The 13,727-nt window shown below is 36.9% G+C and overlaps 2 long non-coding RNA genes across 2 annotated transcripts; both read left to right on the top strand.

Annotated features, from left to right (window-relative positions):
- Nucleotides 1-1,604: 1,604 nt before the first annotated feature.
- LOC141614972 (uncharacterized) lies at nt 1,605-5,418 on the top strand. The gene is made up of 3 exons (XR_012529511.1): nt 1,605-1,710; nt 1,809-1,917; nt 5,345-5,418. It is a non-coding gene; the product is annotated as an uncharacterized LOC141614972 (long non-coding RNA).
- Nucleotides 5,419-11,221: 5,803 nt separating this feature from the next.
- LOC141614971 (uncharacterized) lies at nt 11,222-13,330 on the top strand. Its single transcript, XR_012529510.1, has 3 exons — nt 11,222-11,327; nt 11,426-11,534; nt 13,257-13,330. It is a non-coding gene; the product is annotated as an uncharacterized LOC141614971 (long non-coding RNA).
- The last annotated feature ends 397 nt before the right edge of the window (nt 13,331-13,727 follow it).

Genomic DNA, 13,727 nt, shown 5'->3' with positions numbered 1-13,727 from the left:
TTATCGTTTCTGACGTTTGTGTGTCTGTGTAATTGTCACCTATCTCTGCAGGTTGTTTGGATAGTACACGGGAGACGGAATGAGCTTGATGATATCATGAGACGAGTCTAGTTGGCTAGGAGAGTATAGATGTCATGGGTTGTATTTTATTTATTCATTTGTTTATATTTATGTAATTCTTTAACATTATATTTATAACAAATGTTCTTTGATTGAAGTTTAGAAACACTACATCGGGAAACCGAGATGGTAACGCTCCAATTATCGTGGCCGGATAGTTGGGGTGTTACAAAGGCGATGAATAAAAGACGACAAAATAAATAAGGACTTCAAGCTCAGATTCAAAACCTCCAAGTCCACAAAATAAAGACAAAGCAGTCCAAAATACAATGAAAAGCCAACAATTAAATAAAATGTTGACAAGACCATCATTTTACAAATGATGAAATAAAGAAGAATATTCGTAGAAGTTAGTGCATTGTAACATCAAGTCTTGAAGCATTCAATTTGATGATGTTACATTGAAGGATTTTTAAGAAGAAAACGCATGCTAACATTTACGTGGATGAAGAGTTATTCTGATAATTACAACATGAAACATCTCAAATAAATTTTTTGATTCATGAAACATTCGGCATTTGAAGAAACGTCATGCACTAAAAGCACAAATTATAGAAATAATTTTATAAGCAATGTATTTACATTAATTATTTGTTCTAAACTTACATGTATAATTAAATTTGAAAGCTCAAATGATCGCCTATATAATGAAGGTGATTTGGTTTTGAGAACAAAGAGAGACAGAGAGAACACAACAATAAGCAATAAAATAATTAGTTTCATATTAAATTCTATTTATTCTCTCATTATTCACATCAATTATCTTATTCATATTTTTACACTTTTATGCTATTCTTTAACGACAAGCTCAAAGTTCTCAACTTATCATTTTCGTAGTTAATACTATATTAATCTCCCTTATTCATCTCTTTTATATTTGTTTTATTAATTTATTTAAATATGTTATCTTCTATTATTAAAATTCTAATTGTAATCATAATTCTTGGTCGTGAGTAGTCTTTTATGTAACGCCCCGTAATTTCGGACCGTTAATATATTTCGGAAATAATTTATTAATCAAATAAAATTTGACATTTAAAGTAATTAAAGTAAAAATAATTCAAAGAAATATAATTTTATTATATTTTGAAGAAAAGTATTTATTTTGATAGTTTCGAAATGTTTAAAAATAGTTTAAACCGTGTAAAACTTTTTATTTCGAAATAAGGGCGTATCGGGGGGGGAATGACAATTCTTTTGAACGTTGGGTAAACGAAATTGGAAATGGGTCGTATGAATACTCAATTTTCTTGTAATCTCATGTTTAAAAACTTTGGTCTTGACGGAATTTGCGTTTGACTTACGGATTTAATTATTATTGAAACGAGTCAAAACCGACTCGTAAAAATCCCGACTAAAAATCCCGCACCTTCCTTTCCTCCTTTCCTTTCTCCCTTACGCGGCACCCCTTCCCCCTTTTCTTTCTTTTTTCTGATTTTCTTACTTTCTATCTTCATCTTCTCTATTATCCTTTTACCAAAAACACCATTTTCACATAATCAAGCTATTTTGGCCATAATTTCTTCGTTTCTACTCGGATTTTCACGAAATTTACCTTTCCGGAATCCCCTCGCCGAGATCTACAACTTAGTATGTTCTAATTTCAATTTTCATTAAGTTGTTTTAAGACGAAATTTCGGTAAATTCGGTATTTAAGCTTATATATTGTGTTTTTATTGTTTATTTAGGTGAAGAATTGGAAGACGAGTTCGGGGACTCGTATATTGTAGAGGATAGCGGCTAGTTGTCGTTAGGGTTTGGGTTTTGAGGTGCTAATTGCTCATTTTCTAGCTTAAGGTAACATATTTCGAGTTACTCGACGAAAGATCGTCACATGTTTTGATTTTGGTATGTTTTATGATTTTTGTTTGTGTAGTAATTTTCACATGTTTAAAATGGTTGCATGCATGTCAATTGTTAGATTAAATTAGCATAATAGTATGGAAATGATATGGGAACGGTTAGATATTGCTTAAAACGAGTTAAAATGAAGAAAAACGGTAAAAAAAAAGAGGGTGTTAGGGTGGCGGCAGCAGGCCGGCAGGCCCGTGGCAGGCCCACGGCTAGCCCACGGCTGGCCCGGGTCGGTCCGTTGCTTGTTCCGCGGTTTTCCATGCAAAATTTGTCATTTCAGGTTTATTAATGACATAGTTAGTATGAGTACACTTTAGGAATTGAATCATTTTAGTAAGAAAAATTATGTTAATGGTAAAACTATGCTTATATTAATAGTTATCACATGTTAGGATAGTTTACAAAATGAATTTTATAGCGATAATTGTAATGTTTTGTTGATTGTGCCGAAAACTGAGCCTTAGTCCCTTTGACTGATGCGATGTCAGTTAATTGAGTGATTGGTCGGCCGCAATTTGACCCGTACCTGTCGCAGGGCTGGGGTTACGGGTAAAAATTCGGTTGGATGAAATTTTGAATGAATTAGATAGTCGGCCTTTTTCTTGTTTTAGGCCATTCATTATATTTCTATCTCACATGTGTAATTAGTTGATTTAAGTAGCTTCTCATATTGTAGAAACGGCCCTAGATTCCCTGAAGCCTTTAATATGGTTAATATTGTTAGAATTGAAATTTGGTATTTAATAATTATTGAGGATACTGTTGGGTTTGTATGCTGAATAGACATTTATATAGCCTTTCACATGATAGAATGTTAGAATTTATGTTGGTAAGTAGGACTCTTTGCCCTCTTATGGTTAAGTGGGTGTCTTACTTGACTTGTGTGGTGAGTCTTGTGTGGTGTGGGCTAAAGTATTCAAGCTGGGACTAGCTGGGACTAGGTCCTAGGTGAGTATTTCGGCCTTCATCATAGATAGGTCTTTATAGTCTCACTACTACAGATACAGGCTATAACAACGGTCAAAAACCGTTGTTATATAAAAAAGCGGACGTTGTTAAAGCGTCCGTTGTAGAAGGTTTTAACAACGGTTGGTTTACTTAAGGAAACCGTTGTTAAAACTATTAACCACGGTTTTATGTATAAAAAACCGTTGTGGAAAGTGTGACTCAATTTTGGGGGGAAAGTTATAACAACGGGTTGTAATATACAAAACCGTTGTTATAACTAAAGACAACGGGTTGTTTTAAAATAACCGTTGTTGTTTGTTCTTAAAAAATAATAAAAAAAAAAATTAAATATTACTAGATGCATGCATAATTACGGCCTGTTAGAATTCCAATGCATGCATTATTACTGACATTCACTGTACATATGAACGGATAATATGGAATGAGAAGGGTTAGTAATAGGATTTGAAGCAGCATTATTGAGAGAGATGATGATGATTATGGCACAACTTCCTAACATATATATTAATTAAAAAGCAATTAACTCAACCCACACATTGCTTAGTATAAATACATTGCATATCTCAACTAACATTTCCATTATCTCATATATTCATCTCCAAACTCTAACTGTTAAAACAAACTCTACTTAATCTTTCAAATCAAACTCAAAAAACTCTAAGAAAATGAATGATTTCATCCTAAAGACTCTTACCATGATCGAGAACAACAACAACTTCATCCGCCGGTTCCTCCATATTGAGGAAAGTTTCAGAGCTACCTTGCGGAAGCTCGATCCGCATCAAGCACGCCAAAGAAGATGGCTTGACGGAGCAAAGAGCAGCTGCGGCTATATGACGATATAGCAATCAATCGAACGGAACCTCCAAATAGCCAAGGAGGAGAGGATGGATACGATAGAGCACAATAAGATCCTCCATGAAAATATAAGAATTGCATTTTTACATATGTAATTTTTTTTTTTAATTTATGTATTTATAAATATATATATATATATATATATATATATATATATATATATATTAATTATGTTTATCTTACTTCTTCATCTTGCTTCTTCATTGTTTTAGTAACTAATTATGCGAACAATACTTAAACAAATAACATAATGGTCGATAAAAACACATATATGCAAAAGAAATAAATAGAAAAAGAAAATAATGACGATGACAGTGACGGCGAGATTTACCTGATAAATACAGAACGTAATAGACGATGAAATCACAATGACGGCGAGAAGATAAAGCGACGATGAGAAAGAGAGAAATAGAGAAAGAGAGAAAGAGAGTGTGTATGTGTTTTGTGTTTGTTTGTCTGCTGTGTTTGTGTTTGTGTTTGTGTATTAAGGGTTGTGTTTTGTGGCTGCAGCAGACTTCTGTTTGTGTGGTTTATAGTATGGAAGGTATTGACAACGGTTATTAAACAACAACCGTTGTGAAATATGTTTTAACAACGGTTGTAAAAAACACCCGTTGTTGAATAAGTTTTAACAACGGGTTTCAAAAATAACCGTTGTAATTACTTTTCACTAACTTTGCGCCAATTTTGCGCCAAATTATTAACAACGGTTGTGCATGTGTGACCCGTTGTTAAAACTAATAACAACGGTTTTTATAACCATACCCGTTGTAATTTATTTTAGTAAAATTCGCGCCATACATTCTACAACGTCTATTGTGATTTTCGTGAATAATCGTTGTTAAAGGGGCGTTGTAGTTGCCTAAATTTGTAGTAGTGTCTTTGACGAGTATATGTTCACTGCTTGATAGCCTTTGTGTTCCTGACTAGTGGATTTATATCCAAGTTGGGGCATGACCTCAGTTACTTATTTTGATAGTAAGTGGTCAGCTTAAGTACTAGCCAACCCTTTGGTGGACTCCTTAGGGTACCCACTTTGTTTTAGAAAAATTGTGGGTCTTGGGTGCGGTGGTGTGTATCCGCATGTCTAGGTCTGCGCAGATTTTAGGCTAGGGTTGTGTTGTCTTTTGGCCATGTTTTATTAATATTAACCGCTGAGCCAAGATACCGGTTCGATTACCTTCCCTACCTCGTGGTATAGACTCGAGTTACAAAGTGACTATTGACCGTACTAAGAACTTATGCCTGTCTTTGATATATTGCCCTTTCTTGTTTGATGATTCTATGAATCATAGAAGGTGAGATGCAAGCCGGCTATGGTTGATAGAGTTTGGATTACAATTTGTTAAATTTTTCACATGATAGTTTAAATTAGTCAATTTAGCATTCATATGTTAGGATGCTTGGAAATTAGATGAATTATCATATAGGTTACATGTTTTACTACATGTTACATTAATTATGACGATTCGTGGCTGGGAGGACTCGAAGTTACTCCCCACTGAATTGTGGCTTTCGTATTTGTATAAAATGCGATTGACAGGTTGTTGATGCTTAGTTGGGGTCACAGACGAGCTAGTGAGCAAGGAACCTTGGACCTAGATTGGCTTTCTTATGTATATAACCTTTTACACTTTTGGTTTGTATATAATTTGAAGGGACATATGTCTCCCTTTTCTATTTTGGTTTGTATCCTTATATTTCCGCGTCTTTAGTTATGTATGTAAATTAGTTTATCAGCTTTTGCAGGGTTGTTGACACTCTTCTTGAGTTGGATTGGTTGTGAATGGTTTAGGAAGAAAATTTTTTGAAATTGCAGGTTTTTGACTAGTTGAACCATTTACAAACATATCCTACCAGTTTTTCTGTAGAATTTACGTAATTATTTAAGGCTAGGTATAAGGGTGTCACAGTTGGTATCAGAGCCTATTGCTCCCGATGCACGTTTGTGCACCCCACTTAGAATCACTTGACCTTTAAAAATAAACTTGAGAGAAGGGTAGGATGGGTAGAATTAGGATTTTATGTGGTAGTCTGTTTGTGATTGCTAATTGATAGGTACTAATTAAATTTTTCCCTTTTGTAAGATGGCTCCGCCAAGGAGATACATTGATGATGCTATCTTACTAGTTCTTACTCAAATTCTCCAAAACCAACAAAATCAACAAAATCAACAAGCTCCTCCTCCTCCGCCAGCTGAGGGTACTCCAGGCACCTATACTTGGGTGGCTAACCAATTGACCCGAATCAACACTCCCACTTATGGTGGAGAGATTGATCCAGCTGCTCTTACAGGGTGGTTTCGGGAGTTGGAGAAAAGCTTCACGTTGTATGATGTCAAGGAGGAACATAAAGTGAAGCTAGCCTCTCACTTCCTAGTACGAGAAGCAGACCGGTGGTGGTCCATGACTGGGCCTACCGTTTCAGCTGAACCGGGATTTGACTGGGTACGTTTCAAGGAGTTAGTGGAGGCCCATTTCTATCCGCAAGAGTTGAAACAACAGAAGTTGAAGGGATTCATGGAGTTGAAGCAAGGAAGCCTTCCAGTTCAGACCTTCACCGACAAATTCAACGAGTTGGCTCATTATGCCACTAGATTAGTGAAGGATGACAATGAAAAAGCCTTCCTCTATCTTGAAAAGCTCTCTCCTAAGATCAAAAGTATGGTCCGCCGAGATTCCACTAGCTTTGTTTCCATTTATAATGATGCTTTATGGGCCGAGAATTCATTGAAAGAGATTGAAAATGAAGCTCGTGCAACTAGTTCTAATCTTGGCAAGAGGCCTTTATATCCCTCTTCTAGGCCCTTTACTCCTTCACCCAGGTTCATTTCATCTCCCTCTGACCCAAACAAGAGGAGATTTGTTTCTAATGTGCAAGTTAACCGGGGTGGTCAATCTTCAGCTGTTAATGATAATAAAAGTATTAAAGACCGAGTGTGCTATAACTGCAAGAAACCAGCACACCCTGGTAAATGCTTCATTGACCCTATCATATGCTTTTCTTGTAACAAACCGGGCCACAAGGCTAATGTTTGCCCGGAGAGGAAGGTGACAGCTCCTACCACGCCTGTCGTCCCAGTGAGGTCAGTGAGGCCAGTGAGGCCGAAGGGCCGTATCTTTTTTATGAGCCGGGCAGAAGCTGAGGCACATCCTGATATCATTATCGGTACATTTTCTATTTTTGATGTTCCTTGTTTGGTACTATTTGATACGGGTGCCTCTTTATCTTTTATTTCAATAAAACTCTCCAATAAATTATCACTTGAATCAACACAAGAAGAAAGTACATCTATATCTTTACCCTCTGGGGATGTCTTTTCCTGTTCTAAAATCTATCCGGAAGTTCCTATTTCTATTATGGGATCTATATTTCCAGCAAATCTTTTCCAATTTCCACTTGAAGAATTTGATGTCATTTTGGGCATGGATTGGTTACATACTTATCATGCTCGATTTGAATGTCGAGACCAGAAAATAATTCTTACAAGCCCTTCAGGTCACCGTGTGTCTTATCAAATGGTTAAAAGACAAACTGGTACTAAACTAATTTCTGCTATGAAGTTTATCAATGCAATGAAAAAGGGTCATCAAGCCTTCTTATGTATGGTGACTTCTTCTGATTCTTCCTCTCTGCCTCTTAAAGAGAACATTGCTGTAGTATGTGAATTTCCCGATGTTTTTCCTGATGAGCTACCGGGAATTCCTCCTGAAAGGGAAGTTGAATTTGCTATTGATCTTATTCCTGGTACCGACCCTATTGCTAAAGCTCCTTATAGGCTGGCACCGTCTGAAATGAAAGAGCTGAAGACTCAGCTGGATGATTTGATTGCCAAAGGTTTTATTCAACCTAGCTTTTCACCTTGGGGTGCTCCTGTTCTCTTCGTAAGAAAGAAGGATGGATCTATGCGATATGCATAGATTATCGTGAACTTAACCGGGTTACTATCAAGAATAAATATCCTCTTCCTAGAATTGATGATCTTTTCGATCAGCTCCGTGGTGCTTCTACTTTTTCTAAAATTGATCTTCGTTCGGGCTATCATCAAATTCCAGTCCGAGAAGTGACATTCCTAAAACGCCTTGATCACGAGATATGGTCATTTCGAGTTTACGGTGATGCCATTCGGTTTGACCAATGCTCCAAATTGTATTCATGGATCAGATGAACCGTACTTTCAGAGAACACCTTGACAAATGCGTTGTAGTGTTCATTGATGACATCTTGATCTATTCTAAATCTGAAGAAGAACATGTCCAACACCTTCGTGCTATTTTAGAGATTCTGCGCCGTGAAAAATGGTATGCTAAATTCTCTAAATGTGAATTCTGGTTACCTAAAGTGACCTTCCTTGGGCACGTTATTTCAAAAGAGGGTGTTATGGTAGATCCTGCCAAAATTGAAGCCGTTGTTGATTGGAAAAGTCCAACCAATGTTTCAGAAATCCGTAGTTTCCTTGGCTTGGCGGGTTACTATCGACGATTTGTGAAGGATTTTTCAAAGATTGCTAGGCCGATGACTCAGCTGTTGAAGAAAGAGTCTAAATTTGTGTGGTCTGAAGAATGTGAAAATGCCTTCCAGGAATTGAAAAAGAGGTTGACTACCGCTCCGGTGTTGACCTTACCTGAAGAAGGAGTGGACTTTGATGTATACTGTGATGCTTCTAAGCATGATATAGGTTATGTCTTGATGCAAAAGAGGAAAGTCATTGCTTATGCCTCTCGACAGCTTAGAGTTCATGAAGTTAACTACCCGACTCATGATCTTGAATTAGCTGCGGTAGTACATGCTTTGAAGATTTGGAGACACTACCTCATTGGAGTCCATTGCAACATCTACACCGACCACAAGAGCCTGAAATATCTCTTTAACCAAAAAGATCTGAACATGAGACAAAGAAGATGGTTAGAATTGGTGAATGACTATGATGCCAATCTAATTTATCATGAAGGAAAAGCTAATGTGGTGGCTGATGCTCTTAGCAGAAAATCCTGTCATTCTTTGAATTCTTTTCGGGACTTACCTCCTGAACTTGCTTTAGAACTTCAAAAATTAGGAGTAAGCCTTGTAAAAAGGGCTCTCATCATCTTGATGCCATGTCACCGAACCCGACTTCCACCGTGAGATCCGTACTTGCCTTCCTAATGATCCTACTTTCATATCCATTCGAGCTAAAATTCAACTTGGGCAAGCTAAGGATTGTAAGATTGATGATGATGGGTATCTCCGTTATCATGGTAGAATCTATGTTCCGAGTGCAGCTGATTTGAGAAAAAGAGTTCTTGATGAAGCACACCTTTGTCCTTACTCCATTCATCCGGGAGGTACCAAGATGTATAAAGATTTGAGATTGCAATTCTGGTGGCCTAGGATGAAAATTGAAGTTATGGAGTATGTCGGTAAAAATGCCTCACCGCCGGAAAGTAAAGATAGAACATCAAAAGCCCGGGGGTTTGCTTCAACCCTTGGATGTTCCTCTTTGGAAATGGGTGTCTATTTCCATGGACTTTGTGATGGCTTTACCCAGGACTTCCACTGGGAAGAATGCTGTTTGGGTGGTTGTGGACCGATTGACTAAGTGTGCTCGGTTTATTCCCATCAAAGAGACTTGGAGATTAGAAGTTCTAGCTGGTGCCTATGTGAATGAAGTAGTACGCTATCATGGGGTTCCTAAAGATATAGTTTCAGATCGAGATCCTCGATTTTGTTCTCGTTTCTGGACTGCATTACAGGAGGCCTTGGGTAGTAAACTATTAATGAGCACTGCTTTTCACGCCGCCACAGATGGTCAAACTGAGAGAACAATTCAAACCTTAGAGGATCTTCTTCGTGCCTGTGCCTTAGATTTCCAAACTTCTTGGGAGAAATGTTTACCTCTGGTTGAATTCTCTTATAACAACAGCTATCAAGCTTCCATTAAAATGGCACCATATGAAGCTCTGTATGGTAGAAAATGCCGTACTCCTGTCTGTTGGGATCAAACCCAAAATGTTCCAATGTTAGGTCCTGATTTGGTGACCGAGTCCATTGAACAAGTTAAAATCATTCGAGAGCGGATGAAAGCCGCTCAGGACCGTCAAAAGTCATATGCTGATGTCCGTCGTCGACCACTTTCCTTTGAGGTTGATGATCAAGTATTCCTTAAAGTGTCACCTATGAAAGGGGTGAAACGGTTTGGCGTTAAAGAGAAGCTGAGCCCTAAATATATTGGACCTTTTCAGGTGATTGAAAAGATTGGTCCAGCTGCTTACCGTTTAGAATTGCCCCCAAATCTGAGCAAGGTTCATAATGTCTTCCATGTTTCTCAGTTGAGGAAGTACATTAGTGACCCTAGCCATATCATCCAAGAAGAAATTCTTGAATTGGAGCCTAACTTGGTGGTTGAAGAAAGGCCAATTCGGATTCTTGAAAAAGCCAATAAGCAACTTAGGAGCAAAGTTGTGCCTCTAGTCCGTATTCTTTGGCGTTGTGGAAATGTCGAAGAAGAGACTTGGGAAACTGAAGCTTCTATGTTAGCTAAATATCCTGAATTATTCTCGTAAGGTATTCCTTTTCTTACTCTTTTTCCGAGTTACTAAGCCTTATTTAATCATAATTAGTAAAAATATTATTCTTACTATAGAATTTTAAACTAAAATTTTGAAAATGCTTGTATGATTTTCAATGGTTTTAACATTAGTGAATGTTGAATCTCGTTGTTGGTGACGTCCCAATAATGGGTTTTCTCATTTATTGGTGTAGAAATATTTTTATATCTTGATATGAATATGGATGTTCTTGTCTGATCAACAAGAGTATCACCGTTTCATTGAAAAGATACCTATATTTTCTTATAACTATAATTTCTCCTTCTGAGTTTCGAGGACGAAACTTTTTAAAAGGAGGGGTGATTGTAACGCCCCGTAATTTCGGACCGTTAATATATTTCGGAAATAATTTATTAATCAAATAAATTTGATATTTAAAGTAATTAAAGTAAAAATAATTCAAAGAAATATAATTTTATTATATTTTGAAGAAAAGTATTTATTTTGATAGTTTCGAAATGTTTAAAAATAGTTTAAACCGTGTAAAACTTTTTATTTCGAAATAAGGGCATATCGGGGGGGGGGGGGGGGGGGATGACAATTCTTTTGAACGTTGGGTAAACGAAATTGGAAATGGGTCGTATGAATACTCAATTTTCTTGTAATCTCGTGTTTAAAAACTTTGGTCTTGACGGAATTTGCGTTTGACTTACGGATTTAATTATTATTGAAACGAGTCAAAACCGACTCGTAAAAATCCCGACTAAAAATCCCGCACCTTCCTTTCCTCCTTTCCTTTCTCCCTTACGCGGCACCCCTTCCCCCTTTTCTTTCTTTTTTCTGATTTTCTTACTTTCTATCTTCATCTTCTCTATTATCCTTTTACCAAAAACACCATTTTCACATAATCAAGCTATTTTGGCCATAATTTCTTCGTTTCTACTCGGATTTTCACGAAATTTACCTTTCCGGAATCCCCTCGCCGAGATCTACAACTTAGTATGTTCTAATTTCAATTTTCATTAAGTTGTTTTAAGACGAAATTTCGGTAAATTCGGTATTTAAGCTTATATATTGTGTTTTTATTGTTTATTTAGGTGAAGAATTGGAAGACGAGTTCGGGGACTCGTATATTGTAGAGGATAGCGGCTAGTTGTCGTTAGGGTTTGGGTTTTGAGGTGCTAATTGCTCATTTTCTAGCTTAAGGTAACATATTTCGAGTTACTCGACGAAAGATCGTCACATGTTTTGATTTTTGTATGTTTTGATTTTTGTATGTTTTATGATTTTTGTTTGTGTAGTAATTTTCACATGTTTAAAATGGTTGCATGCATGTCAATTGTTAGATTAAATTAGCATAATAGTATGGAAATGATATGGGAACGGTTAGATATTGCTTAAAACGAGTTAAAATGAAGAAAAACGGTAAAAAAAGAGGGTGTTAGGGTGGCGGCAGCAGGCCGGCAGGCCCGTGGCAGGCCCACGGCTAGCCCACGGCTGGCCCGGGTCGGTCCGTTGCTTGTTCCGCGGTTTTCCATGCAAAATTTGTCATTTCAGGTTTATTAATGACATAGTTAGTATGAGTACACTTTAGGAATTGAATCATTTTAGTAAGAAAAATTATGTTAATGGTAAAACTATGCTTATATTAATAGTTATCACATGTTAGGATAGTTTACAAAATGAATTTTATAGCGATAATTGTAATGTTTTGTTGATTGTGCCGAAAACTGAGCCTTAGTCCCTTTGACTGATGCGATGTCAGTTAATTGAGTGATTGGTCGGCCGCAATTTGACCCGTACCTGTCGCAGGGCTGGGGTTGCGGGTAAAAATTCGGTTGGATGAAATTTTGAATGAATTAGATAGTCGGCCTTTTTCTTGTTTTAGGCCATTCATTATATTTCTATCTCACATGTGTAATTAGTTGATTTAAGTAGCTTCTCATATTGTAGAAACGGCCCTAGATTCCCTGAAGCCTTTAATATGGTTAATATTGTTAGAATTGAAATTTGGTATTTAATAATTATTGAGGATACTGTTGGGTTTGTATGCTGAATAGACATTTATATAGCCTTTCACATGATAGAATGTTAGAATTTATGTTGGTAAGTAGGACTCTTTGCCCTCTTATGGTTAAGTGGGTGTCTTACTTGACTTGTGTGGTGAGTCTTGTGTGGTGTGGGCTAAAGTATTCAAGCTGGGACTAGCTGGGACTAGGTCCTAGGTGAGTATTTCGGCCTTCATCATAGATAGGTCTTTATAGTCTTTGACGAGTATATGTTCACTGCTTGATAGCCTTTGTGTTCCTGACTAGTGGATTTATATCTAAGTTGGGGCATGACCTCAGTTACTTATTTTGATAGTAAGTGGTCAGCTTAAGTACTAGCCAACCCTTTGGTGGACTCCTTAGGGTACCCACTTTGTTTTAGAAAAATTGTGGGTCTTGGGTGCGGTGGTGTGTATCCGCATGTCTAGGTCTGCGCAGATTTTAGGCTAGGGTTGTGTTGTCTCTTGGCCATGTTTTATTAATATTAACCGCTGAGCCAAGATACCGGTTCGATTACCTTCCCTACCTCGTGGTATAGACTCGAGTTACAAAGTGACTATTGACCGTACTAAGAACTTATGCATGTCTTTGATATATTGCCCTTTCTTGTTTGATGATTCTATGAATCATAGAAGGTGAGATGCAAGCCGACTATGGTTGATAGAGTTTGGATTACAATTTGTTAAATTTTTCACACGATAGTTTAAATTAGTCAATTTAGCATTCATATGTTAGGATGCTTGGAAATTAGATGAATTATCATATAGGTTACATGTTTTACTACATGTTACATTAATTATGACGATTCGTGGCTGGGAGGACTCGAAGTTACTCCCCACTGAATTGTGGCTTTCGTATTTGTATAAAATGCGATTGACAGGTTGTTGATGCTTAGTTGGGGTCACAGACGAGCTAGTGAGCAAGGAACCTTGGACCTAGATTGGCTTTCTTATGTATATAACCTTTTACACTTTTGGTTTGTATATAATTTGAAGGGACATATGTCTCCCTTTTCTATTTTGGTTTGTATCCTTATATTTCCGCGTCTTTAGTTATGTATGTAAATTAGTTTATCAGCTTTTGCAGGGTTGTTGACACTCTTCTTGAGTTGGATTGGTTGTGAATGGTTTAGGAAGAAATTTTTTTGAAATTGTAGGTTTTTGACTAGTTGAACCATTTACAAACATATCCTACCAGTTTTTCTGTAGAATTTACGTAATTATTTAAGGCTAGGTATAAGGGTGTCACATTTTATCTAGGGCTCGGTGGAGCCTTAATATGGATTGGTCAACGTTATAATTTTCTAAACATTATTTAATGGGTGTACTTAGGTTTGATAAGGTTATGTTAA

Source organism: Silene latifolia, chromosome 11, assembly GCF_048544455.1.
Source record: "Silene latifolia isolate original U9 population chromosome 11, ASM4854445v1, whole genome shotgun sequence".
Classification (NCBI taxonomy): Eukaryota; Viridiplantae; Streptophyta; class Magnoliopsida; order Caryophyllales; family Caryophyllaceae; genus Silene; species Silene latifolia.
This window is presented reverse-complemented; position numbering and strand designations above follow the sequence as displayed.